This window comes from Saimiri boliviensis, chromosome 1 (assembly GCF_048565385.1).
Source record: "Saimiri boliviensis isolate mSaiBol1 chromosome 1, mSaiBol1.pri, whole genome shotgun sequence".
Taxonomy (NCBI): Eukaryota; Metazoa; Chordata; class Mammalia; order Primates; family Cebidae; genus Saimiri; species Saimiri boliviensis.
This window is the reverse complement of record NC_133449.1, coordinates 182,418,858-182,430,964: the sequence shown is the minus strand read 5'-3', so window position 1 is coordinate 182,430,964 and position 12,107 is coordinate 182,418,858. Positions and strand designations below refer to the sequence as shown.

The 12,107-nt window shown below is 37.1% G+C and overlaps 1 long non-coding RNA gene across 2 annotated transcripts; it reads right to left on the bottom strand.

Moving 5' to 3' along the window:
- Positions 1-3,626: 3,626 nt before the first annotated feature.
- LOC120367180 (uncharacterized) lies at positions 3,627-8,827 on the bottom strand. Of its 2 annotated transcripts, XR_012515601.1 has the most exons (4): positions 8,720-8,827; positions 8,078-8,143; positions 6,534-6,630; positions 3,627-4,113 (listed from the first exon to the last, which is right to left on the bottom strand). It is a non-coding gene; the product is annotated as an uncharacterized LOC120367180 (long non-coding RNA). The 2 variants fall into 2 exon arrangements; XR_005582057.2 differs by lacking the exon at positions 6,534-6,630.
- Between the last annotated feature and the right edge of the window lie 3,280 nt (positions 8,828-12,107).

Genomic DNA, 12,107 nt, shown 5'->3' with positions numbered 1-12,107 from the left:
GGCCTAGAAGTCTTAGTTACAGAGGGAGGAACGCTGCCACCAGGAGACACAACAAGTTAATTAAACTGGGAGTTAAGATTGCCACCTGGACACTTTGGGGTCCTCCTACTTAAAGGTAGTCACTTAGTCAACAGGCTAAGAAGGGAGTTACAGTGTTGGCTGGGGTGATTGACCTGCACTATCAAGATGAAATCAGTCTACTACTCCACAACAGAAGTAAGGAACAGTCTGTATGGAATACAGGAGATCCATTAGGGTATCTCTTAATATTACCCTGCCATGTGATTAAGGCCAATGGGAAGCTACAACAGCCCAATCCAGGCAGGACTACAAATGGCCCAGGCTTCTCAGGAATGAAGGTTTGGGTTACTCCACGAGGAAAAAAATAGCAACCTGCTGAGGTGCTTGCTGAAGGCAAAGGAAATACAGAATGGGTAGTAGAAGAAGGCAGTCATCAATACCAGCTCCAACTACATGATCAGCTGTAGAAAAGAGGACTGTAACTGTCACGAGTATTTCCTCTTTCTTTTGTTAAAAACATGTTTGTGCACATATACACTTGTACTAAGAAAATATCTTCATTTTATTTTCTTTTCCTTTATCATGTAACATAAGATTTATTGACCTCATATCAGCATTTAAGTATTGTTAACTTTATGTGATAGTATTTGAGTTGGAGACTGGCATTTCTGGTTGTACGAAGGATAGCTGTATTAAGATAGGCGTAATTATGACCTTATTATTGTCTTCATTTGAATGTTGTATATGATATCCATAGATGTATATGGGTTCAAGTTGACAAGGGGTGGACTTGTGATGGTTAATACTGAGTGTCAATTTGGTTGGACCGAAGAATGCAGAGTATTAATACTGCATGTGTCTGTGAGGATGTTGCCAAAAGATTAACATTTGAGTCAGTGGGCTGGGGAAGGCAGATCCACCATTAATTTGGTGGGCACAATCAAATCAGCTTGCAGCTAATAGAAAGCAGGCAGAAAAAAATGTGAAAAGAAGAAATGGGCCTAGCCTCCCAGTCTTCATCTTTCTCCCATGCTGGATGGTTCCTGCCCTCAAATATCAGACTCCAAGTTCTTCAGTTTTGGAACTTGGACTGGCTTGCCTTGCTCTTCAGCTTGCAGACAGCCTATTGTGAGACCTTGTGATCGTGTAAGTTAACACTTAATAAGCTCCTTAATATTAACTTAATATTAAGTATTAAGTTAATAATAAGCTAATACTTCATAATAACACACACACACACACACACACACACACACACACACACACATATATATATATATATATATATATATATATATATATATCTCCTATTAGTTTTGTCCCTAAAAGAGAATCCTGACTAATATAATGGATTACTGGGAGAGGGCAATTTGTAACTTCTAAATCTGCAATAACTCATCTGTAAGAGAGAAATGAGATAATGGCTATCCTTCCACCATATCCTGCAATACCACCCTCCTTTCAGAAATCAAGGACAAGTCAATACTTATACCAGAAAGATACTTTTATTTAAAAAAAAAAACACTCTGAATATGGTAAAATTGATTGTTTTTTGATTGACACCACATTTTACCCTTGTACACATTTTTGGTTTTATCATTGCTATCGGCAATAGAGAGGAAATTGCTCTGTAACATTATTCCTCTGTGTTTGACAATAAAATCCGAGAAAAATAAAGTCTTCCTCCAGTACAGTGAGTTAGATGATTGAGATGAAAACTCCCAGTTTTATAGGTAGGTAGGGTTGTGAATCATGGGTGCTGTTACTAAAAAAAGCTACATTTTTAAGACCAGGGTAGGGAATTCTTATATACAATTCTCTCTGTCTTATGCAGCCTTGATTATATGAAACAAACAAACAAAAAAAACCAAAATTACTGTTTTAAAAAAATGTTTTGAGACATAGTAAATTGGATTTTATTTGCCACAAGATTTTTACAACTGATAATAAAAAAATTTCTTCAATAGAACTCTTATTTACCCCAAAACTGTAATCCACTGACTCAACTTAAAAGCTATCTTTTTTCATATCAGTTGAGTATAATATCCTTGTTCTATTTTTGTATCCTTAATAGCCCACTTTGAGCAATTTGCAGGAAAAAAAAACATATCTGTATTCTGCAGATGTACTCAACAGGGCCATTTATATTTGTACATGATCATTTCTGGTAGTTCACTGACAGTAGAACCAGGTGGTAAAACTTTTTTTCTTTTGCAAAATGCATAATAACTTACAGATACTACAATAGGCATCAGTACTAGGATTGTTCTTGATTTCATCACCAGGAGGTACATTTGTAGGTGAGTCTGTGTGCCTGTGTGTGCAACCAAAATGGCAGCCTCTTGGAGTAATGACATATTCTCTAGATTCCTAGAGTCACTTTTCCTTCAGTGTTTAAGCAAAAAAAAAAAAAAAAAAAAAAAAAAAAAAAAATCTATTGAATTGTCTTCCCACGTATTATTGGAAACCTAGCATATTTTTCCATAGCTACATTAATTCCTGTTGGGTTTGATTAATGAGGGTATGTCACTTGCATTTTTTCTGATCACTCTGATTTCTAGTTCTTGCTCTATTGAATTATTAAGTTCTTCTCAGCCTTTCACTTCCAATCTGTAAGGCCATATTTCACTCTGCTTTACACCGTCCAAACTGTTTACTACTAAAGTCCTCTGAGTATAGGATATGTACATAGCAGATTTTCCTGAAGGCCTTGGGGGACTAAATGAGAAATATATAAAATATCCAACATATTTGATATAATCTAACCTTCAGTGTTAGACAGCCTTGGTGTTAAAGGTCACTTGATCATTCTCACTGTGGTTAATCATCATTGGTTATACATTTCACTTTGGCTTTAGCCTATTGCCATGCTGCTGGATTTCCCTGTCTTCCTTCAACTGTTTTCCCTCTCTCTTCAGCTTGCTAATCTCTAATCCAAAATTCCTGTCCATGACAAAGAGCTCTCTTACTCCAGTCTCATACAGTCTTAACATTTTCAAATAGTTTATTCATATCCTGAGTAGAAGAATATTAACATGAATGACTATACTTGGCTTTGCTCTGAAGGGCTTATCTCTGTGGCCAGACTACCCCTTGATATAATTTCTACGGTTGACTCATAACCTTAAAATGTTTTTCTAAAGAGGGATACGCATTAAAAATTTTATAGAATAAATGATGTGTCTGGGACTTGCTTGAAAATAATCTGAGAGAGAGGAGTGAGTAAAGGTAGAGATGAAATGATATTGACTATGGGTTGTTGTGTCAATAATGTGTTATATCAATATTGACCATTAAGTGTTGAAAGTGGGTGATAGGGACATGGGAGTCTATTATATTTGTTTACTTTACTTTTGTATATATTTAAAATACCCTATAATAACAAGCTAATCTTTTTCTACTATGTATTATAATAGTTAATCTATATAATAATATATAGATTATAGTATACATTATATAAGCAATAATTATAATATATAATTATGTAGATAATTACTATAATCCGATCTAAGAGATTAATAGCCTAAAACTCAGGGTAAAAGCAAATATTGGAAGGGAGGTAAACTTAAGGATACATTGAAAAAAATTGTAAGGAGAGATGCCATTATAACAAATGTATTTATTACCTTCTAGTGCACACAAAAATTAACAAAACTTAGTGGCTAAAAACATCAGACATTCATTATCCCAAAGTTGTGGGTCAGGAATCTGGGCAAAGTTTAAGTGCATTTCTCAGGATCAAGATGCTTTGCAAGGGTGCCATGAAGTTGTTGGCTGGATCTTCAATCATACAAGGCTGGGCTAGATGAATATCCTCTTCCAGAAACACATTTATGTAACTCTTGGCAGGTCTCGGGTCCTTACTGGCTGTTAGCCAAAGACATCCATTTCTTGTCCACATGGTTCTCTCCACAGGGAAACTCTACAACATGGAAGAGGTTTCCCTTAAAGAGTGATTTGGGGAGCATCTCCAGGTAGAAGCCAGGGTCTCTTCGTAATCTAATCTCAAATGACATACCATTGCTTCCTCTATATTCTATTTTTCAGAAGTATGTCAATAGTATGACCTGCGTGGACACTTCAGGTGAGTTTCTGGAAACAGAAAGTTTGAAGTTAGGAGAAGGGTATCATTTGGGGCCAGGTAATTCCAGCACTTTGGGAGGCCAAGGCAGGTGAATCACCTGAGGTCAGGAGTTCGAGACCAGTATGCCCAACCTGGTGAAATCCCGTCTCTACTAAAAATACAAAAATTAGCTGGGCGTGGTGGCAGGTGCCTGCAACTCCAGCTACTCGGGATAATGAGGCAGGAGAATCACTTGAACCTGGGAGGCAGAGGTTGCAGTGAGCAGAGATCACACCATTGTACTCTAGCTTGGGCGATAGAGTGAGACTTTCAAAAAAAAAAAAAATCCAGGTTCTCTGCTTCTCACACATCAAAATACAGTGGTGGAACAGGGATAGAATAAAAACTATAAATATTCCTTCAAGAACAGGAAAAATGTGGGGGACACGAAGGAGTCTCTGATCCATAATGTAAGGTCTTTTAGGCCAACTGACAGTGCCGTGGACTACACCATGGTAATCTCTGTGACCTGCATGGACACTCCAGATGAGTTCCTGGAAACAGTTTGAAGTAACTGGAAAACCACAGAAGTGAAGAATGATCAACCCCTGTGGCACCTAATTAACTTTGAGACATTCTCTATTGTTCCTTATTCCCACCTCAATTGATAAGGCAAATGGACTTTATAACTGACCTTGGTCAACCTGGTGACTCCAGACCCTAGGACTCCCTCCCAGCTTGCAAAAACCACCCTAAACTGTAACTTCTGTAACTTTTCACTGCCTACCCGAAACCTGTAAAACCAACTCCGATCCCACTGCCCTCCACTGACTCTCTTTTTGGGCTCAGACCACTCTCACCTGGGTGAATAAACAGCCTCGTTGCTCACACAAAGCCTGTTTGGGGGTCTCTTCATTCAGAGTGTGCGTTTTAACTCATAACAATTCTGAAATCTAAGTGGACAAACGTTGAAAATTCCTTAATTAGGTATTAAGGCCTACCAGTAATTCTCTCTGGCTGTTGGTTCTGCCCTCTGGGATTAGACTAGTCAGACTAGGCTGCTATCAAAATACCACTACCTGGGTGCCTTATAAATAACAGAAAATTGTTTTCTCACACTTCTGGAGGCCAGAAGTCCAAGATCAAGGTATAAGCAAGGAAGCCTTTCCTCTTGGCTTTCAGAGGGCTGCCTCCTCCCTGTGTCCTCACACGGTCTTTCCTCTGTGTATGTGCAGAGAAACGGAGGCGGGGGAGAAGTCTAGTTTCTCTTCTTTTTATAAGGACCCCTGTCTTATCCAATCAGGGCTCCACCCTTATGAGCTTATTTAAAATTAAGTGTCTTTCTAAAGCCCTATCTCTGATACCATGTCATATGAGGTTAGGGCTTCCACATATGAATTTTGGGGGAAATGCTTTGGTCTATAACGAGGCTCTTGGTTCTGCCTGCTGGATCACCCTCCCTTTTTCATGAAAGATGTCACATGTTTTCATATGAGTAGTTTCCTGGCCTACTTTCTGACCTTTTAGGGCTCCAGCTTCCTCTTTGTACTGCCTGTCCTTTTCAACCCAAGGTGGCAGTGGCACATCTTTAATCTTAAAGGGCCTTTTGTGTGACTGAATAGTTCTCTGAGGCACTGCCTTTCTAAGGTCTTAAGAAAAGACCTTGCAGTCAAATCTTCATCTTCATCTCCAGATCGTGTTTTCCAGGTAGTGCTCCAAATTTGATTCTTTGCTTGAAAGCCATTTCCTAGCATTGTTTGCTGTTTGAGGAGGCTGAGAACTTTTAAAGTCATCAAGTCCTAGCTCTTTTTTGTTTAACAGTTCTTTCCTTAATTTATTTCTCTCTTTTTGCATTTTACTATAAACAGCAGAAGAAACCAGGCGGCAGCTTCAATATTTTGCTTGAAAATTTTCTTAGTTAGATCACCCAGCTTGTTAGGCACATTTTTTTACTTTCCAAGTTATTACAGGTGTGCTAGGTTTTCTGCTGCTGCATGACAAAAGAGCTCTCTTATTTCAGTCTCATCCAGTCTTAACATTTTCCTGGTTTCCTTCGGACCCCTTGCCAGCAGCATTCTCAAAGTCCAGATTTATATTAGTTTATTCAAGGAAGTTTAGGCTTTTTCTGATACTTTTTTTTTTCAAAATATCTTTTATCTTTTATCAACCAGTTCTAAAGACACTCCTGCATTTTTAGGTATTATAATAGCATCCACTTGTTAGTACAAAACTTTGGAATCAGTCATAGAAGCATAATGTAAATAAATAATTTGACCATAAGCAATTGTGGGAACTAGCTAATCAGTCTCTGTAATGTTGTTGTCTGCATGTCTGTGACTAGAATTTGATGTGCATAAGACTGGGGGCAAGAGAAGAGACAAAAAAATAAACCTGGAACCCACAAGCAGAAACAGGAATGAAATGATTGTTGGTTCTTTTTATCTCTTACCTTGTTCATATGAGTGGTATACCCATACTGAAGTCAGAATTCTTCATTACAAAGCTAACACACACGTGGCCCAGAGTTGGCAAAGGTGAATGCAGAACTAGAGAAAGATAGAGGCTTTGCAATCTAAGTCACTGTCTCACACCTATGAGATGAATCCACAAATCAGCAATAATGTGTGAGATACAGAATCCATAGTGGAGAAGATGCTATCTTAGCCAAATGCTCATCTTATTGCTGACATCATCAGTAATAAGACACATTGGCATCATGTACCTAATGATATAACACACCGATGAGGACATGTCTGTCTGATCTTTGGTATTTTTGCTAAAATTACACAACTGAATTTAATCATGTGGAAACATCAGAAAAATCCAAATTGAGAAACCTTTTGCAAAACAACCAAACAATACACTTCAAAAGAGTCAAGGTTATGAAAGACAAAGTCTGAGGAACCATCCCAGATTACAGGAGTCAAAGGAGAATGACAGCAGAATGCAATATGACCTCCTCCATTGGATTCTAGAACTGAAAATAGACATTAGGGGGAAACTAGCAAAATTCAAAAAGAAAATATGTAGATTTGCTTAATAATACAGTAATTTGGGATAGTTCAGTGAAAGGTATACAGGCATAGTCCAACAATATTTGTATAACTTTTTTGTAAGTGTGACAGTATTCAAAATAAAATGTTTTTTCAAAAGCTTTGGTAGTTGATATGGTTTGGCTGTGTCCCCACCTAAATCTCATCTTGAATTATAACTCCTATAATTCTCACATGTCATGAGAGGAACCAGTGGCAGGTGACTGAATTATGAGGGCAGGTCTTTCCTGCACTGTTCTCGTGATAGTGAATGAGTCTCATGAGATCTGATGGTTTTAAAAATGGGAGTTTCCCTGCACAAGCTCTCTCTTTGCCTGCTGCCATCCATATAAGATGTGACTTGCTCCCCCCTGCCTTCCACCATGACTGTGAGGCTTCTCCAGCCACGTAAACTGTGAGTCCAATTAAACATTTTTCTTTTGTAAATTGCCCAGTCTCAGGTATGTCTTTATCAGTAGTGTGAAAACAGACTAATACAGTAATTTTACCAAGAAGACATGAATGTTAAGAGTATAGGCCAGGAAGTGGGCTGTAGTACAAGAATTGTCTGAAGAATAAGCTCATACTTGAAACATATTTCTTAGCCATTCCTAACCAACAGATCACTTCTTATAGGTGAATGTAAGACCCATCATGGAATGGGCGCAAGAAGAAGAAATAAAAAATGAATTGATATCTTGAATTATCCCCCTGACAATTGAACATCACCCTATTCCAAGATCCAGTCAGATCATACCTCATTACCCTATGCTTATAAAATCTGACCCAGCCCTTAGCTTGGGGAGGCACTGCTTTGGGAGCTATCCATGTTGTTCTCTGTACTTATTGCAAGTAATGAAATCCCCTTATTCCTTCTTGTAGGAGACAGTTAAAAAATTCCCAGTTTAGTGTTCCTTGGTTTTGGACATTGGGTTGTCACCTGCCAAGTGACTCTACTCACCCATTCTGTAGACAGTGAATTCTCCTTGACATTTTGAAGTTCTCTTCACAAAGGATGGCTCTGAAACTATGTTTTGAAAAAGGAAAATGACCAAGACAGCGTGAATATAAAGATCCGAGGAACAATTTTATACATTATTTATACCAATCATCCCAATAATTTCCCAAGATGCCTTTCTTGTAGGTGAAGATAAATCCACCAAAAATTCCACTGGATAAGTCAAAATCATGTTACCTAGCACTTAAAGAATTAAATAATTGTACTATTATTTAATTATACTTTTTATCTAATACAATCCTGATTTTGTTAATATTCCATCTAGTCATTTATTCAACAAATAATTGCTAACAATTTACTAACTGCTAGGTATGGTTTCCACCCTAAAAGAGCAAGCAAATTCTAGTTTCTAATTCTACAGAGTGATTTAATTTTCTATGTAAGAAAGTACCTTAACTGAACTAATTTTTTCAGACATTTTGTAGACTTCCTAAATTATTCCCTTTTTCTAAACAGTTCAAAAATTTTTTTCATGAACATGTTTAAAAGCTAGAACAATTAAAATTTTCTAAATATATGAATACTTTTAAATTTAGATTTTAAATATGATTTAAAATAGATTTTCACTTCTGTCAGAGAAGGTACCTGTGGTTTTTAGTGAAACAGGTAGCTCAATGATTTATATTCTTTAAAGGTGGCTGTCGCTATGGAAGACTCAATAAGACAAGGAATGATGCTCAGAAATCCCCTGGCTTGCCGTCCCCTGAATCAAGAACTATATTTTAATATTAGCACTTGGAAGATAAACACTGCAGCCTCCAAGGGAGGTGATCCTAACTGGGTATCAAATGACTCCAAGTGGGAGAACAGAGAAATGACTCAGCTGTTGACAAGCAGAGCTAAGTAAATATTTACGCCAGAAATGTACACATTTGCCATAATAACATCACCCCTACTCAGCTGCCCCAGTAGATAAAGTGGTATTTTATATTCCTCCCAGTAATATGGTATTTGTAGGATATTATTTTAAGTTAAGTAGCTTTTGGTGGGATGTTAAAGAGGATTTCTTTACAGAAAAATAGACTAGATACCTGAAAATCCCTTGGATAATTTGAAAGAGCCCCAGCCAATGTTCTTTGTGGTCAGAGGCCATCACTTGACTAGGCTAAAATATCACCAGCAAGTCTCTTCTAGTCAGCGTGCTCTGCTTTGCTAATGCCTGGTACAGAGCGGTGCTCTGCTCAACTGGGAGAACATTAGTATTAGGAATGATCTGATATCCTGCATTCATTTTGACAAATGAAATATAGTCCTAGAACAAAAAAAGAGCCTTTTGCAGTTCCATCTTCCAGACCATTACTGAAGGCATGGTATACAGAAACCCAATTACCTTTTTTTCCCTTCGCTAGAAATGGCACACACATGGCCAATTTTCCTTCCAAAATTCAGAAGTGATACAACAATTAAGGTGCATTTCTGCGTAGAAAGTGGTAGAGTCTAGCAGCTCAGCATTTATTCACTTCAAAGCTGAAAATTGTATTTTCAGACAGGCTTCTCATTACAGGAGACTTTTGTAAGCTTGCTCTGATTCTTTGAATACTGAGTTGTCTTGGTTAGGATATTTTAGTTTGCTTAGTAAAGCCCCCGTTATCATTTTCTCAGTGTAGGGGAAAAGTCCTAGTTAATTGAATCACATCCATGAATTGCATCCATTTCTATTATTTTTGCAATGTGATGCAATAACAAATGTTCTTTTGAAAAATCACATTAAATGAGTCATAATCAAATGCTAAACCACCTGAAACATAACTTAGTGAATGAGGAAAATATGCCACTGAAAAGAAGCTGAAGAATCGAGGAATTTTTCTGGAATTTATAATTATTATAGACTCTGGTGTGAAGTATTGAACAAGTTACAAGAGCCTCAGTATGGCTAAGAATCTTTGTTTCACTGTAGCCTCACAAGAACAAAAGAGAGATTCCTAGCTCACATGTGCTGTTCTTCATTTCTCATGTTTTTTTTTAGAACTACCAGCAGTTTTTTCAAACCAGGTTCAACCAGGTTGAAAAAAATAGGTTCACTTTTGCCAGATACCTTAGAATAAAGAACACCACAGTGCAAGTCAGGCAAAAGGAGAAATCTTGAATAACAATTTTTCAGTGTGTAAGTTGCTGAGAGATTCTCTGTTTTTATAATAAACAGTGCATACGATGAAAGGAAGAAAAAATACCAAGTGTCTCAGAAGTCCATGTCAGAAACAGTAAAATGAGAAAACTCTCCTAATGTATCTCTCAGGACTGAAAGAAGTATAATTATTTTAGGCCTGCCCTTCTGACCCCACTTTCTTTCTAGCAAGTCAACAGAATTCAATAATCAAATGCTTCAAATGATGCCAAAAGGTCTGACATAATGCCAAAGCACAGTTATTGGAGTTACAGCTGGGGACAGGCAGAAACCATAGGTGGGTCTTTGTTGAGTCTAGGTCTGATTCAAAACCAGGAGCAAAACCATAAAAGCATCAAGTTAAGAAGACAATTGTATGTTTGGCCTTCCGGTAGAGACAATGGTGGAACTATTAGAAGTCCACATTGTCTCAAAGTGAGTTTCTGGATTTCCTGTATCATAAATTCCCTTCCTGAGACTTTCAGAACTGCCCATATTCAAAAACAAGGTACTGTGTAAAAAAAAAGATTTAATTAGGGACCCAGGAGGTGGTGAAGATTTAGTATTATGCAATCAAATTAAATATTCTTCTGTAGCTTTTTATTTTCTTGCAACTTAGCTAAGTTGTGCAGAATATAATAAATCTAATGGAGAATAAGCCCAAGTGATTAACTCAATAGTGGCAAACACAATGACCTTCTCAGAGGGTAGCCGGTTTTCCACTTTTGTCTGAATCCATTTCAAGAAGAATTAAATTCAAAAATAATGTGGAAAATTATTTGATCCAGTGTGCAAAAATTCAGGGTTCTGTTAGAAAGAATTAAATTGTGCCATATGTCTAAGAATTTAGAGAATATATTTCAGTGAGCTCTGCCCTTTTAAGTTCTAAGTGTCCACTGAGGAATAGCCAGGAAAGCACTGGGGTCTAGTTCTGGTTTCAATCATTCACTCATTCACTGTCTCACACATTAATTATTTCCATAAATATTTGTTGAGAACTACTATGTGTTAGGAGTTGTGCTAGGCACTAGTGATACAATGTTGATCAAAATCAGATTTTGTCTTTCAAAGTTTATTAGTCTAATGAGGAGGAGGTATATGTTTCCAAATAATGGCTATATTCCAGATTGAAAAGAACATGACACTATGAGTGTAGAGTTCAACCAATCTAGGCATCCAGGGAAAGTTTCCTTGAAGAAGCAGGATTTTAAGCCTTGATCTAAAGAAAGAGTAGGAAGAGTTCACTATGTGAAGAAGAAAGGACAATCATGTGGACGGAACAGCGTGTAAAAAAGTCATGGGGAAGCAGAGAGCACAGTGTTTTGGAGATACTAAACCCAGTGTTCCTAGGGATAACAACATCCTAAAAGCAATGAGTGAACTCAGTGTCGAGATCTTGGTTTCTAAATATCACTTTTTATTAAAAAGAGACAGTATTTCTCAGAGAAAAGGCTACCTTTTTCCAGGACATCTTGATGTATCAGAAAGTAAGAAAGTGCTGAAAGAAGAAAGGGACTTGGAACTTGTCAAAATAACACTGAAGCAACTCCAAGAGGCTCCTTTTGACCAAATTTCTGACAATTTGAGTACCAAAATAAATGGTAACAACAGATCATAAAACATGGAATAAAATAATAAACCATGAGTCTGTGTTGATCAAATTATTAGGCATGAATAAATAAAAAATTTGATAACAAGATATTCACATAGTCTGAAATTACTTTCCCACAAATATTTGTTAATTACACAGCAAAAAATAATACTTTACAGTGGAGAACTTGGCAGACACCACCTTAAGTGATCAAAGTTAACATCATTAGTATTGGTACAAAATAAAATTATGTGCCATTTTATAGTAGTGAGAAGAAC